Raw genomic sequence first — 15,881 nt, 5'->3', positions numbered from 1 at the left:
AACAGTCATTAAAAAGCAAAGATAATAAAATAAGCATTAAAAGACAAAATACATGAATAAAAGTTACAGTGCAGTGTAAGATATACATAGTTAAATTAATAGCAGCGGCAAAAATAAAAGTCTTAAGCCTGGATTTAAAAGTAGTAAGAGTTGCAGCGGACCTGCAGGTTTCCAGATATTTGTAGCATAATAACTGAACGCTGCTTTTCCATGTTTAGTTCTGACTGGGGACAGAAAGCAGACCAGTCCCTGAAGACCTTAGAGATCTGTATGGTTCATACTGTAGCAGTAGGTTAGACATTTATTTTGGGCCTAAACCATTCAAAGCTTTATAAACCAGCAGCAGTATTTTTAAATCAATTCTTTAAGCTAACGGAGTAAACCACCGGTTGTTATTTACTGACATTAGGCAGATTTTGGGCTTTTTTTTTCTCTTTTCTTGTGTTACTAAGATACTTTTAGAAACACTTCGATGTATGCAACACTTAACAACTGGTAGAATATGAAGTAATTTGTAAGGAATTTGGTTTCTTTTTAATGGCCTAGGCAGATTATGGCTTTTTTTTTTTCTCTTGCCAAGATACTTTTAGACACACTTTGAGGTATGCAAAACCGTAAAACTAGAAAATGAAGTACATTGTCTGATTAGATTTTTTCTTAAAGACTGTTTCTCTAAAAGTTTTTACTTTTTACTGACACTGGGCATATTTGTGTGTAATTCTCTCACAAAGGAACTGTAAGATCACAAAAACACAGTAAAACACTGAAAAACTGAAACACAGAAACACAGAAAACATTACAGAATGTTTCGGAAAATGAAGATTCCAGGACCACTTTAAATGTTTTGTTTACAATCGTTTCCCAATGACCAGGAATATTACTGCCAGAACGAACGATATCCAAAATGTCTTCTAGTTTACAAACTTCAGCCATTCTGTTTACACGGGGGTCACTATTCATTCTGTTTTCAATCGTCCTCATCACCACACTTATTAAAAGGGTATTGACTACATTCTGATCAATATATACAGAGCGTTTTGCATAGTAGTTCTCCATTTTTATTTTATTTTAAAGAAAAAGTCAATGTATAGAAAAAGAAAAAATCCCTGTCATCAATCAATCGCTGGTTATTAGTCTTCTTCTTCTCCATCCAACTCGGCATGGATCTTTTCAAGTCTCTCCTTGAGGCGTCTGCAATTTTTGAGATTGTGCAGAAAAGCCTCCGAAGTGCCTTGGATCCTCCAATCATCCGTGAAAATTTCTTTATCAATAAGAGTCTGGTCGATCTCAGTTATGAAGTCGGTGAGCCAGAGTCTTTTCATTAACGCGTTGTAATTGTTTCTGAAGAAAAAATCGGGCATGTCATTCAGACAATCGTGTTGCCTCTGGCCGGGGTGACTGACTCGGCATCCGTTGCATATTTCTTCTCTGTACCGATGTATCACCCCCTCCACAATATCAACCAACACTGATTTCACTGTTTCCATAAACAGAGACGTCTTGGCCCAAGGAGCAAAACAAGCAGCAGTAGTACTGCAAGATTCGGGTGTCCAAAATGGTGGTGATGATGGTAGTCCAGGAGTTTGTTCCTGGCTGCAACTCGCGGGGGGAGACTTGGTTTTTCTCAAATCCATGGCTAGTTTTCAACTGTCGTCTTAGTGGGGGTCCTTAGTTTTAGATGATTTGCTGAGTGGAGTGAGGGACTTATTGCGTTGAATGGGGGGAGTCATCTGTAGAATTGAGAGTTTTTTTAAAAGTTCTTTAAGCTTTGTAGCTTTTTCATCTATCATTTCCAACTAGGCAGCAAGAGGTCAAATTTTAGAATAAGTAATAGTTTGTCATGATTTTACGGAATAAGTCAAAAGTATAGTTTGTCAGAAAAAAAAGAAAATATTGAAAAGTCATTGTGTACAATAGTATGTTGAAAATCAAAAAAGAAACTCAATTCATTACAAATTAATGAATATTTTACCCAGTTCTAAAGTTTTTGAACCCATTAAAGAAAACCCCATTCCTTAGAAAGTACTTCATATTATACCCTTTTGTTCAGTGTTGAGTACATCAAAGTGTATCTAAAAGTATCTTGGTAGCAGAAAATAACAAAAATATGTAAGGTTATCAGAAAAAAAACCATTGTTTAACTGAACAAGTGTTTAAAAAAAACGGCCATTAAAAAGAAAACAAATTCCTTACAAAGTACTTAATATTCTACCAGTTGTTAAGTGTTGCATACATCAAAGTATGTCTAAAAGTATCTTAGTAACACAAGAAAAAGAGACAAAAGCATTGATGTTAACAAAACTGGATTGATCCACTGAAATAGCGTTAAAATCAAAAAGTGCCTTCAAAGAAAATGTATTCAGACTAAAGTATTTTATTTTCAAAAATGTTTAAGGTTTTGCATACATAAAAAGTGTATCTTACAGTTCCTTTGTGAGAGAATTACACACAAATCTGCCCAGTGTCAGTAAAAAGTGTTAAAATCACAAACTTGCCTTTTTAGAGAAACAGTCTTTAAGAAAAAATATAATCAGACAATGTACTTAATTTTCTAGTTTTAAGGTTTTGCATACCTCAAAGTTTGTCTAAAAGTATCTTGGCAAGAAAAAAAAAAAAGCCATAATCTGCCTTGGCCATTAAAAATAAATAAAATTCCTTACAAAGTACTTCATATTTCTACCAGTTGTTCAGCGTTGCATACATCAAAGTCTGTGTAAAGGTATCTTAGTAACACAAGAAAAGAGAAAAAAGCATTGATGTCAACAAAAACTGGAATGTTCCGTTGAAATAGCGTTAAAATCAAAAGTACCTTTAGAGAAAATGTATTCATGTTTAAGGTTTTGCATACATAAAAAGTGTATCTTACAGTTCCTTTGTGAGAGAATTACACAAAAATCTGCCGAGTGTCAGTAAAAAAAGTGCTAAAATCACAAACTTACCTTTTAGAGAAACCGTCTTTAAGGAAAAATCTAATCAGACAATGTACTTCATTTTCTAGTTTTAAGGATTTGCATACATCAAAGTGTATCTAAAAGTATCTTAGTAACACAAGAAAAGAGAAGCCAAAAATCTGCCTAATGTCAGTAAATAACAACCGGTGCTTTACTCCGTTACCTTAAAGACTTGATTTAAAAATACTGTTGCTGGTTTATAAAGCTTTGAATGGTTTAGGCCCAAATTAAATGTCTAACCTACTGCTACAGTATGAACCATCCAGATCTCTCAGGTCTTCAGGGACTGGTCTGCTTTCTGTCCCCAGTCAGAACTAAACATGGAAAAGCAGCGTTCAGTTATTATGCTACAAATATCTGGAAACCTGCAAGTCCGCTGCAACTCTTACTACTTTTAAATCCAGGCTGAAGACTTTTCTTTTTGCCGCTGCTATTAATTGAACTATTTATATCTTACACTGCACTGTAACTTTTATTCATGTATTTTGTCTTTTAATGCTTATTTTATTAGGGCCCGAGCACGGAGCGCTAGGACCCAACGGCGTCCTAGCACGAAGTGCGAGGAACCTATTGTTATTGGTGGCATTATTATTATTATTATTTTTAGTCACCATCTTTCCTGTTTTTGAGGCCTTTAGGATGCTGACAAAGTTGTATAAATTTGCACGGACGCCAGGTCCCGTAAAAATTGCAACATTCTGGAGTCAAAGGGTTCAAATTATTCAACCTGCTTGCTAGCGCCGCCTATGAAAATCCAATTTCGGAATACATTTACATAGTCGCACCTTAACTCCGAATGACCTGAAATTTTGCACACATATCCGGGTGGACCTGCTCTACAAATATTCCTCTGGAACCCTAAGCTCCGACTTCATTTTTGTACTTCTAAATTAGCATAATGTTCAAAACAGTTAAATATTCACTTAAATTTCAATTTTCAGTTTTTCAACACCAAACTTCATATCCAGCATCGGTGGAGGGTCAGACACATTACCGTAGAAAATGAGCATGTTAGGACGATAAATATTGCCGACGTCAATCATAAACGTACTCGCAAAAAGGCGGGGCTTAGAAATAAATGCTTATAACTAATCAACAATGTATCCAAACAACACAGATTTTGGACTGTCTTGGGAAATAGGCACACCAAAGCATTTTCATTTTGGACTATAGGGGGCGCCCAAAACATCACCAATTTATAACTCAAGAGCGGATAAACTAATTATTATTATTTTTTTTTAGACATACTCTCAGAGTGGCTACGAACTCAGATTTAAAGTGTCGCAAAACAATCAGAATGTGGGCGCGGCCTATACATTTATTTTAAATTTTGATAGCATAAAATAGGCTTCGGACGCAAAACTTGGGACACACCTCAGAGCCCACGACCTTTTCGAGAATGTAAAAAAAAAACGTAATCTTTCAAAAAAGCTGCTCACTAGCGCCCCCTATTGGGTGGTAGTCACATATAGTTTCTTAGAACTTCACGATTTTTGGCACAGACATTTCTCATGGAATTGCGGACATATTTGTAAATAGATTCTATTAGCCCCGCCCCCCAAAAAGTCGGCCATTTTGAAATATTTGCGTTTTTCAGCCATTTTAAGCACATTCTTGCAAACTGCTCCTAGGGGAATGATCTGAAAAATTCCAGTCCAGGACAAGTTCAGCCCCTATCCAATATGATGCCAAATTGAGAAGAACATTTTTAATAGCTCAATCTTGGAGGTCGTAAGCTAACAGCGAATACACAATTTTTGACGATTTACATGTCGCAAATGACTCCAAACTACTCCAACTTACTCAAATATAGTTGTTCCAATATTCACGAAACGCTATATCTACATTACTATTATGATTGCACACATATTTCAAATTGCCTTCCATTAGACCTGCCCCCCAGAAAGTCGGCCATTTTGAAAAATGTGCGTTTTTCATGCATTTTAAGCACATTCTTGCAAACTCCTCCTAGGGGAATGATCGAAAAAATTCCAATGCAGGACAAGTTCAGCCCCTATCCAATATGATACTTAATTGCGGAGCACATTTTTGAAAAATCACTCGTAAGCTAACAGCGAATACACAATTTTTGACGATTTACATGGCGCAAATTGCTCCAAACTGCTCGCATATAGTTTTTCCGATATTCACGAAACGCTGTATACACATTGCTATTATGATTGCACACATATTTCAAATTGCTTTTCATTAGCCCTGCCCCCCAGAAAGCTGGCCATTTTGAAAAATTGGCGTTTTTCATGCATTTTAAGCACATTTGTGCTAATTCGTGATAGGTAAATGATCTGAATAATTCCAATCTCGGGCAACTTAAGCGCATATCCAATGTGATGCTACATTGCGAAGGAATAGTCGATCGCTTGAACATGGAGCTCGTAAGCTAATGGAGAATGTACAATTTTTGACCATTTATGTCACAGACTAGCTTAAGCTACTGAGACCTGCCTGTCTGCCTGCACCATCAACTCTCGCACGCACGCACGCACGCACGCACGCACGCACGCACGCACGCACGCACGCACGCACGCACGCACGCACGCACGCACGCACACACACACACACACACACACACACACCCCCACACACACACACATTGTACAACAAACACAAACAGCTCCTAAAGCATAACTAAATATCAGGCTACAGCCCTTGTATATTTTATTATGTGAAGCACTATATGGTTTCATGAAAAATATCTACTGTTTATTTGTAGATATCTCCTAAAGCCTACAAATAAAGTGTGAAATGTAGGCCTGTTACATATTGAGCGATATATATTATACACACTGTTCTGCTTTCTGCACTGACCTCAGCAGCTGTTCTCACTGTAAACATCGCCTCACAATGAAAGCATAACCTAACATCCAGGGGAGATGTGATTAGTGAGTAAACAAACAAAAGGTAAAGGGCAGAAAGTCTGATGCACATTTGATCATCTTGAATAACTTATAATCACAACAGGAACAGTTTGCAGAGCTGTGCTTTGTTGACATCCAGCCATGTGTCACGCCTCTTTTAAACATCACTGTTGGCTGAAATCGTCTCCGGAGAATACTTCAGTGTACCCTCGGTTATAGCTCCTCCAGAAACCCTCCTCTCTCCTCTAGCCTTCAGAGAAATTAGTTTTCCTTCCAGACCGCGCGCCGACATCCGTTTCCGGGTTGCTGCCGGAGGACCTGGGAGTCTGGGACGCGAAATTAGAGAAATTACAAACGGCTCATTTCCGAGGACTCGCGCGCGTCTGATTGACGCCGGGACGACCGGCCGCCCTCCCAAGCAGGCGCACGGACGCAAGGGCCCGCTCATCACTGCGCGCACAACTGCGACCGCAGTTTTAATTATCTTTGCTTTTTAATGACTGTTTTTAAATGACATTTTCTTAATGTCTTTCATGTTTGTAAAGCACTTTGAATTGCCTTGCGTTGAAATGTGCTATATAAATAAAATGTTTAGAATAAACATTCTTTAAGAAAAAATCTAATCGCACAATGTATTTCATTTTCTAGTTTTAAGGTTTTGCATACCTCAAAGTGTGTCTAAAAGTATCTTGGCAAGAGAAAAAAGCCATAATCTGCCTAGGCCATTCAAATAAAACAAGTTCCTTAGTTGTGTTGGGGGGTTAGCATCAGACCTGTTGAAGGGGGGCATTACGGGGGGACGAGTCTGTCTGGCTCTCTGAGGGGTGGTGTGTGAGAGGATCACTGAAGATCAAACTTAGATCAGCACTTGTCGCAGAAGGTAGGCTGTATGTAAACTCCATAGAGGGGAGGTTTTGGTACACTGATGGCTGGTTTACGCTGCAAACTTCATCACCTTTTAACAAGAGAGTAAGTATATGAAATGTTATTTTGGATATTTTACACATCAGCAAAAAAAAAAGAAAAACATAAAAAATAAGCTAGATACAAACGCATACAGTTTTAAATACATATATACCCACTTTCCACAGGGAATGAATCATATGGGGTTCCACCAAAATAGTTAATCCTCTCTAATATTCCATTTCGTATTTGGTTCATTTTGGAACTGAGACACACACACACAAAAAAAAAAATATTTGATCAAAAAATCTACACCACATTATTTGTACATAGAGTGGTACTTTTCCCAAAGCTTCTAAATCAATACAAGCCATAGTGCTGTTACAAAATAAAAACAACAGATGCAAAGAGATTGTTTAACAGACACCGAGCAGCATTAAATAATTACATGATATTATAAAATAAAATAAAAAGTACTACACCAGAGTTTTTCAAGATCAGATCCAGGTCAAGAAAACGCATAGAGGAAGTATGGTGCTGGCTGATTAGCCCTCTCACTCTTCTTAGAATGATCCTGTGCATTTTTAAAGTTTAACTCCTAACCCCTTATAAACCAAAATAACAATAGCCCTTAATTAACACTAATCATTTTAAAAACCTTAAATCTAATTTAGAGAGGACAACTAAAAGTGTAAGGTGACTGTTTTAAACTAATTCCACCACATATATATATATATATATATATATATATATATATATATATTATTTTAACCTTATAATGTATTTACTTTAAAGAGTCCTCTCCTGCTGATATTCAGGTATGTGTCTGCATATGGTATCTCTGCTTTAAAGAGTCCTTTGTCCAGGTGATTAACAATGCTTCTTTTGTCCCTCCACAGAGCGAAACGTTTTTTTTTTTTAAACTTCTCTTTTTTGCATACAGCAAATTCTAATATTACCCCTACACAACCTCACATAACTTCATATTGGCCTTCCTTATCGTTGTGTGAAGTAATTAAACAATAAAAAAGACAAGATCATGTGGGCAATAGGATATTTTAAATTAGTATTACCCTCTCAAAGAGACTTTCTTATAGTTAATAAAGTAATTACACAGAGTGAATGGAGCAGAAACACATTTTTTTTTAAACTTCTCTTTTTTTTGCATACAGCAAATTCTAATATTACCCCTATACAACCTCACATAACTTCATATTGGGCTTCCTTATAGTTGTGTGAAGTAATTAAACAATAACAAATACAAGATCATGGGGGCAATAGGATATTTTAAATTAGTATTACCCTCTTCAAAGAGACTTTCTTATAGTTAATAAAGTAATTACACAGAGTGAATGGAGCAGAAACAAAAACATTTTTAAACTTCTCTATTTTTGCATACAGCAAATTCTAATATTACCCCATACAACCTCACATAACTTCATATTGGGCTTCCTTATATTTGTGTGAAGTAATTAAACAATAAAAAAGACAAGACCATGGGGGCAATAGGATATTTTAAATTAGTATTACCCTCTTCAAAGAGACTTTATTATAGTTAATAAAGTAATTACACACTAGTTCACAAACCCTACAACTAAAAGAGAACATCATTAGTTATCACCATTCATATTAAAACCTAAATAAGATCTTTTTAAATTAATATGAATACCCTCTTTGCAAACAGAGACTTCCTTGTAATTAACAGTCTCACAAAAACTTAAAAAGAAACATCCTTAGCAAGCACAAATCAGTAAAAAAAAAATCCTAAATCAAATTTAGAGAGGACAGTAACGTTTTTAGGTGTCTTAGTGAGTGAAAATTAATGGCTGTTTATTTAGTTTGAGCGTATTTCTAACTCCACCCCCTCGCTTCTGACCTCATAGCTTGTGACAGGAAGGGGTGGAGAAAGGGAGAGAGGCCGGGGGTGTGTGGGGATGGGGGCGAGACAGTCTCACGCACAACTTCAAAGAGACTGCCTTAATCAACACCCAGATTAACATCAGAGGCTTATAACACGCCATTGTGAAATCACACCTGCCTGTTATAACACCTCAACCCTCACATCAAAGGACAGACATCAAAGGTTTATTAGATTAGACAACAAAGGGCTGTGAGGGGACAGGGGCCAGACATTCTCACGCACAACTTCAAAGAGACTGCCTTAATCAACACCTAGAATAACATCAGAGTCTTATAACACACCGGTGTGAAATCACACCTCCATGTTATAACACCTCAACCCTCACATCAAAGGATTAGACAACAAAGGCGCTACACAGGGGGATATTTCACACCTAGGTGTAACATCCACCTCGAACAAAGGGAGAAGGACTTAGGTCATTAGCATAAGTAGGGAGAGTTGTGACCTGTCACACCACCTGTCACTTTGTATGCATACTAATGTGATTGAAAGGGCATCCTTACTACTACTAGAGTATTAACAACTGTTGTTAACTATTACATAAAAATGATTTTATTTTTGAGGCTTCTTCTGTGTAACGTTACAACACACAACAAAATAGCTTAAACAACTGCACAATACACATCAGTAAAAGGGCATCAAACACTACACATACCAATTAGCATAATACACAATAATATGTAGACACATTTTTTAAAGCTGTAGATTTAACAGCTTTACAGTTCAACCAATATGAAATGGTGCAACCACACACATTAGCCTGAACTCATCAGAACTACAATTAAACCAACACAATCTAAATCCCTGGTAGTCCAATAGCGACGCTTGGTCAGGGTCCTTTGGCGTGCAGTTGTGACGCACCGAGTCTCCTTCAGCTTCATAAATGGACGCAAAGAGCTTTCAACTGATTGCAATGTATTCCCGTCGGCGGCGGTATTTGAGGCTCAGGGAAGCGTTGCATCGGTCCATGTTGGCGGAAGTTAAAGGCAATGTGAGTGTCCATTCCCATTGGATCATGGAGAATTTTACGCCCGGAAGTAGGTATTCTCCTTACTGTCGATTGATTTTACAGTGATATCTGCACTACTCATCAACTCAAAAACACCAGATTATCCTTGTTAATTACATCGCATTAATTGGTTTAAATTGTGTACAATGCTTTTGTGTTTTTCCCCTTCGATTCTGAGAAACAAATAGTTGTATCGGAGTTTAGAATGGCAGAAGACACTACACTACCCATAATCCTCAGCTATCGTTTAGGACTACACCAGCCGCTTTGCTTGACAAACCCCGTGATTAGTCCTCAAGCTCTGTGATTGGATGTTGGAGTGGCAGTTTACACGGAGCGTCAAACAGCACTTTGAAATGGAATGAAGCCCATCAACGGCACACTATCCAAAACTGGACTCGAACTACACATGCTGGCTATATGTGTGTTTCGCAACATGTTCTATGGCGCGTCTCTACTGGGAATTGTAGTTTTAAAAGACGTTTTCATATTTCCCATAATTAGAAGTTGCCAGTATTAAACTGTATACATCCCTGGAGGTTTAGGGGATGGGAAACACATTGGTGTCTAAATACAGATGTAGCACTTTATTTCAGACTCCAGCTTACAGCTTCCTGCCTACGACCTGCCTAAAACCAGTATAGAGGAATGTTAAGCCCTCCCACTATTTTCCAAGAGGGCGTTGCCAGATTTTCAAGTTCAATATTTTAACCAGGAGATGGCGCTTCATTCACAAATACAGAAATGATGTTGCCTTTCGTAGTTGACAGAAACTGCTTTGAAGATCATTTGAAAATATAGTCTTTATATATTAAATAATCATAATAATAATGTAAAGTTTACATTACATTAAACCATGCATTTTGTAATGTCAGCATTTCATTTAGAAGAAAAGTAGTGATATTTGATATTTATACTCTATTCCAACAGATTAAACCATTTTCCCACTGTAGGCCGATGCATGAAATTCTTACATTTTTGCCAATTATATTATGGAGCCGCTGTAAAAAAGGATTTGATCATTAAGTTATTGAAACTTTTGTCTTTAAGTTACTTTCACTTAACATATACATTTATGCAATTTCTACTTAATTTCATAAGTTGTTATTATGAGCTCTACATTCTATGAAGTCAATTTGACTGAACAGTGAGTTGTGATATGTAATAATGTTCTGAAACTTTCCATGGCCTCTTAACATGGCAGTAGTGTTGACATATTCCTGCCCGGTGAAAATAGTCCCGGTCTCATAGTTGTTTTCATTAATTTAATGCATTTAACAGGGACATGAGTTTTTTAAGTTTTTTACGATATACAGCAAGTGAACCACAGAGTTTGATTCGCCATTATCAAAAGAAAAACTTCCACCGGACAGATTGATGACTACGAAAAGCTAAGCGGTGGATGAATACGTTTTTGTGAAGCGATATGACAGTGATTTCGGCTGATGAACCACTGATGGACAGGCAAAGTCAGGTGAGTGGTTGCATATTTAATGGTTTCAGGCAAAACGAAAAGTAGCTCAATGGAGTTAAATCCACACCTAACTGGTGTTTGAATGTTTATAAAAGAGATTTTATTTCAGGGCAGTGTTATGAAAATGTCGGTTAACCAAGCTAACTTTACATTTTACGATTATGATTATCTAAACTTTGATTAAATAAATAAGTTTCAAGTATTCTTACTCTTATGTATGACGCTTATGCATTTTTAAAAGGTTTAAATGGTAATTGCCTATATTTGTAGCTTAATTTAGAGAGGTTTTGTTTGTTCGTTCCAGTAATTAGCCGTGTCCCGGCTCTGTTCGGCTAAATATTTAAGCTAAATTAACGTGTTTCGGTGAGGTTGTGTGTGTTCCTGCCAGTAATTAGCCGTGTCCCGGCTCTCTGTTCGGCTAAGAATTGTAGCTTGTTAGCCCCCCGGGCCCGCCATGGCTTTGAAATGGATGTCCTTTGTGGATAAGTATAGGGGACTTGAAGATTGTTTTTTGTTAAGGCCGAGCAAGTGTTAAAGTGATTCTATCCTTCAACGTTTTTCTGGTTCAGCTCACGCTAAACCTGCCCAGATACAGAGGGGGTGCCTCGCGCCATTGAACGAGTAAAATGCTAACTGTGTTCAGAAATAGCATTTATATTGTGTACAAATGCTATGTTCCACTCTTGAAATGGAGACAAATTTGTATTTCTGCTTTTTAGAAAATATTTTATAGAAAAGAAAGGCATATATTTAGTTTATTTTATTGAACTATTTTGCCCATAAACTACATGTCCCACAATGCATTTCATTCTGTGACTTGCGCACTGAAGTGTCTTAATAGGCTTGTTTGAGACGTGTTGCGGCTCGCCTCGAAAGTAGACGAGAATAGCCGATCGCAGCCGGGGGAGGTCTCAAAAAGCTCGTCTGAAGTCGGACAGCTCCGAGTCGGCTTCTTCTTCTTCTTCTTCTACTTCTTCGCCTTCTTCTTCTTCTTCTCTCGGTTTTTTGGCAGATTGCAAACCACTTTAAGGTGCATACTGCCACCTCCGGAGTCGGCTTGACTCGGTTTGCATTATAAAGAATGCACACATGTGTTTAATCGTTAATGTCAGATATGTACTAAGTAAATACATTAGTTCCTGCTCAAGATTAGATTCAACTTTATTGTTATTGCACATATTACAGGTACTGAGACAACGAAATGCAGTTTAGCTTCCAACCAGGAGTGCAACAAGCAGTAAAGTGAAAAGTAATGTACACAATCTATAGAATAAAATATAGAATTAATTGAATGATGAATAAACAGTGAGGGGTATGAATACACTAGATATACACAGCAGCCTGTGAGCAGTATGAACAGTGTGTATGAATATGCTAAGATATATAAAGTATGAAAACGGTAAGCAGTGCAAGTATAGTATAACATATATAGATATTAATTTCATGATGATAAACATTGTGGAACAATGATGAAAAATGTGAATGGAAGTGGCGACGTAAAACTGACACAAAACAACAACAAACTTTTGCCGAGCCAATGGAGAGCTTCATCAGCAGCACGGGGTAAAAACCACCAATGAGCGCTCAGCTCGAGATACCAGCGAGTCGTTTCCCATCAAGCATTTAGCCTCCGCAGCCCGTGGAGAGGAACTGCGGCGCCTCGCTCTCAAGGCTGCGGGCGTCTTTGTCCCGCGAGATTTCAACGTCTCATGTGAGCGAGCCTCCAGAGCAAGTCGGACAAAATGACTAACCATCATGCACCGCACGAGCAAGACGTTGATCGAAATTGCGCAGGTCTGCGCAGGTCTCGCTTGTCTCAAACAAGCCTATTATCAGCCGTTTCTAGCAGCGGGAACAGTCGGTGCTCAAGGCACTTAAAAATGTTGATGAAATTATTGTTATTTGATCTAATTTGATCTAATTATTGTTATTTGATCTAATAAATTAATGGGATGTATGTAACTATAACACAGGGAAAGGTTACTGTTCACTCACAATAATACATAAGATGTGCAATGGTTGTAATTGTGAGATATTTATATTATAATAAAATAAATAATATTTATACATGAACAATAATTTTTCCTAAACTTCTGCTTTCAGAGTTAGTCAAGTTATTACTAAAAAAACAATAATAATCCACTGAATAGTCTATGGAAAATAACTGCAAGCAAATAATCAACAATTACAACCATTGTACAATTTCTTTTAAGTTTAAGTAAACAAATAATAGTTTTTTCATTGATATATTTGGCACGCACGTAGACACAAAAATGCTCTATGTGGATGCACACTAACCTTTCCCTGTTATTATTACATGCACCCCATGAATTTATTAGATTGAATATGCCTCATCAATCAAAGATGAACATTTCAAGTTGTTTATTTATTTAAATGAAGTACTGTTTAAGTCTTTATCATATGAATTCAGGGATAATATTGTAATTGTGAAAGCCAAGGCTTGTAGTTTATTCGCAACTTGACTGTTGTAATTGTGTGCATCTTATTCTTTGTCATGTTCTCAGTTCTTATTACTTTATTAAGGCCTGCTTCATAATGTACCTACATGTGTGTTCTCTATTACAGACAGATTTTCAAAGATTTCCGTTTTGCTGCAACTGGATGAAGTGGACTTGTAAGTTGTGCAGGTTTTCCAGTTACAATGAGAAGGCAACATGCACAGTTGCATACTGTTGGTAGAATATTTTCTATATGTCTGTGTATCCTCAGATTCAGGCAGAGTTCCAGAGAATTGTCACTACGGACCTGCTTTCATCGTTTCTGGATGGGCCTGGCATTGCTGGAGGTCTAAAAAGGTGCATCCAGGACTGGAAAGAAGCCGGCACTAAAAGGCCTTTTGGACTGCCTTGAGAAAGATGTAAGTGGAGATGCTGATGACCATAATTTAGCCACCATTTGTTTGCTACAAATGTTTATAACCCACTGCATTCGTTGTCCTGCAGGACACAAATGAGAGGAGGAGGACTGCTGCTCTCTTGGGACTATCACACTACATGTCTGGCGAAGATCAGGAAAATGTCATCAGGATGTGTGATGTAAGATCATAACTGTCTTGAATTACTTTATGTAATTGTACATTTTAACATAAATCAACCCAAATCACCCTGTGCCCAAAGTTTCCTTCAAAAGTAATGTTTACAATTACCTTAATTTAACTAAAATAATTGCAATAAAGAATGATACATTTAATATAAACAAAAACCGCAAGAAAACGTAACTATTAAATAATATAAATAAATATAAAGCTCAAACTGTGAAAAGAGAGGCAGTTGAAATGATGTTCCATCACATTGCACTTTTACACTGTGAACTGTAGATTTTAGCTTATATGTTTATAGCAGAAGCCTCTTAATTAGCTTTGTAGAGAAAAAGTACTTGTAGTACACTGAGCTCACTTTTATTTCTCCTTTTTTAAGGCTCATGGAGACACTCTCGAGGAAGCCATGAAGGTGATGCAAGTTGGTCTACTCACAGGCTACGAAGGTGAATGGGATGCCTTTCCTCAGCAGATCTTCAATGTGGCAGTTGTGGCCGAGGAGACAATTGAGCTCCACAACCTGAAAGATGTGGCTTTGCGATGCTTCTTGGACTAATATATTGCTTCAATCTTCAGTATACTCTGGAAATGAAATACTCATTTGAGTTTATCCAGAGGGTTGTTATGAAGATACAGCCAGACCAAGCCTCTGCCAAAATACATGGACTAAAAAACAATCTAGGTAGGAGGTAGATCATCAAAGAGTGTAGAAAGTGAGCTCAATTTGGTGTTGTTCATTTGTATGTTCAAGTATTTTGTGTCTCTACAGTGACATGTTTTAAAAAAAAAAAAAAAATGTTTTAGGTTAGTGAGAATTCCATTTATGTTGGAAGTGTCACGAAGAAACTTGCATTTTAAGAGGACATTTAATGTTAATTTCAGTATTTACTAGTGTCTTGAAAGAGTCCTCTCCTGCTGATGTTCAGAAAGCTCTCTATTTGTTTCGTACTGTTTGTGCTACACCCTCTGTCCTATTTGTAAAATTAATAACATAAATGTGATGTTATAATTTGTATGCATGTATATCTGTTGTATACTGTATGTTTATACTTGAAAAATAAAAATATTTCAGCATCTGAAGTAACTTCAAGCCTTATAGGTGATCACAGCTAACTGCCTGCTGTCAGATTTCATTTAAAAAACAGGTCTGATTTTAAACTTGTATCTTCAGTAGACTCGACTAATGCAATGGTGTCTTCACAGGCCTCACTGCTTTCACACCGTCTACAGTTTGATTTGCATAGAGGGAGCTCTGTGGCTGAATAGCCAGCGATTAGGTGTGGCCCATTTATCATAGGTGATCAGAGCTACGTGTGATTCACATGGGGGGATGGGCACATAAGGCACACACGCACACACACACACACACACACACACACACCTGTAACTGTCTGCCGTCTGATTTTAAGACTTTCTGCGCTCATAAAGAATGATAAGAATAATGCGTATTGAACTGGTTTAATTAATTAGTGAGTTTATTTAACACTAGAACCGCCAATCGGGTCAATTTGTGTGATGTGGTGTGTGTGCAATGTAACTTTTTTCAATAAAATATTAAAGTCTCCCAGTCCGTGACTTTTCCTGAAAGTGTGTTATGTAGCACCCTATGTTTTAAAAAATTGCATTCTAATAGCGGGATATGTTCATGGCCATGTTGCCATTTGAAACCTATGAGAACATGGTCAGAAT

General features: G+C 37.3%; 1 protein-coding gene and 1 long non-coding RNA gene across 2 annotated transcripts in view; both read left to right on the top strand.

Annotated features, from left to right (window-relative positions):
* LOC307044614 (voltage-dependent N-type calcium channel subunit alpha-1B-like) overlaps positions 1–15,881 on the top strand; it is a 576,385-nt gene that overhangs the window by 278,381 nt on the left and 282,123 nt on the right. The gene's annotated exons all lie outside the window — the stretch shown is intronic.
* On the top strand, positions 11,400–15,024 carry LOC307042447. Its single transcript, XR_013809123.1, has 4 exons — positions 11,400–13,769; positions 13,865–14,012; positions 14,098–14,190; positions 14,572–15,024. It is a non-coding gene; the product is annotated as an uncharacterized lncRNA (long non-coding RNA).

This window comes from Notothenia rossii, assembly GCF_949606895.1.
Source record: "Notothenia rossii genome assembly, chromosome: 6".
In the NCBI taxonomy this organism is placed as follows: domain Eukaryota; kingdom Metazoa; phylum Chordata; class Actinopteri; order Perciformes; family Nototheniidae; genus Notothenia; species Notothenia rossii.
This window is presented reverse-complemented; position numbering and strand designations above follow the sequence as displayed.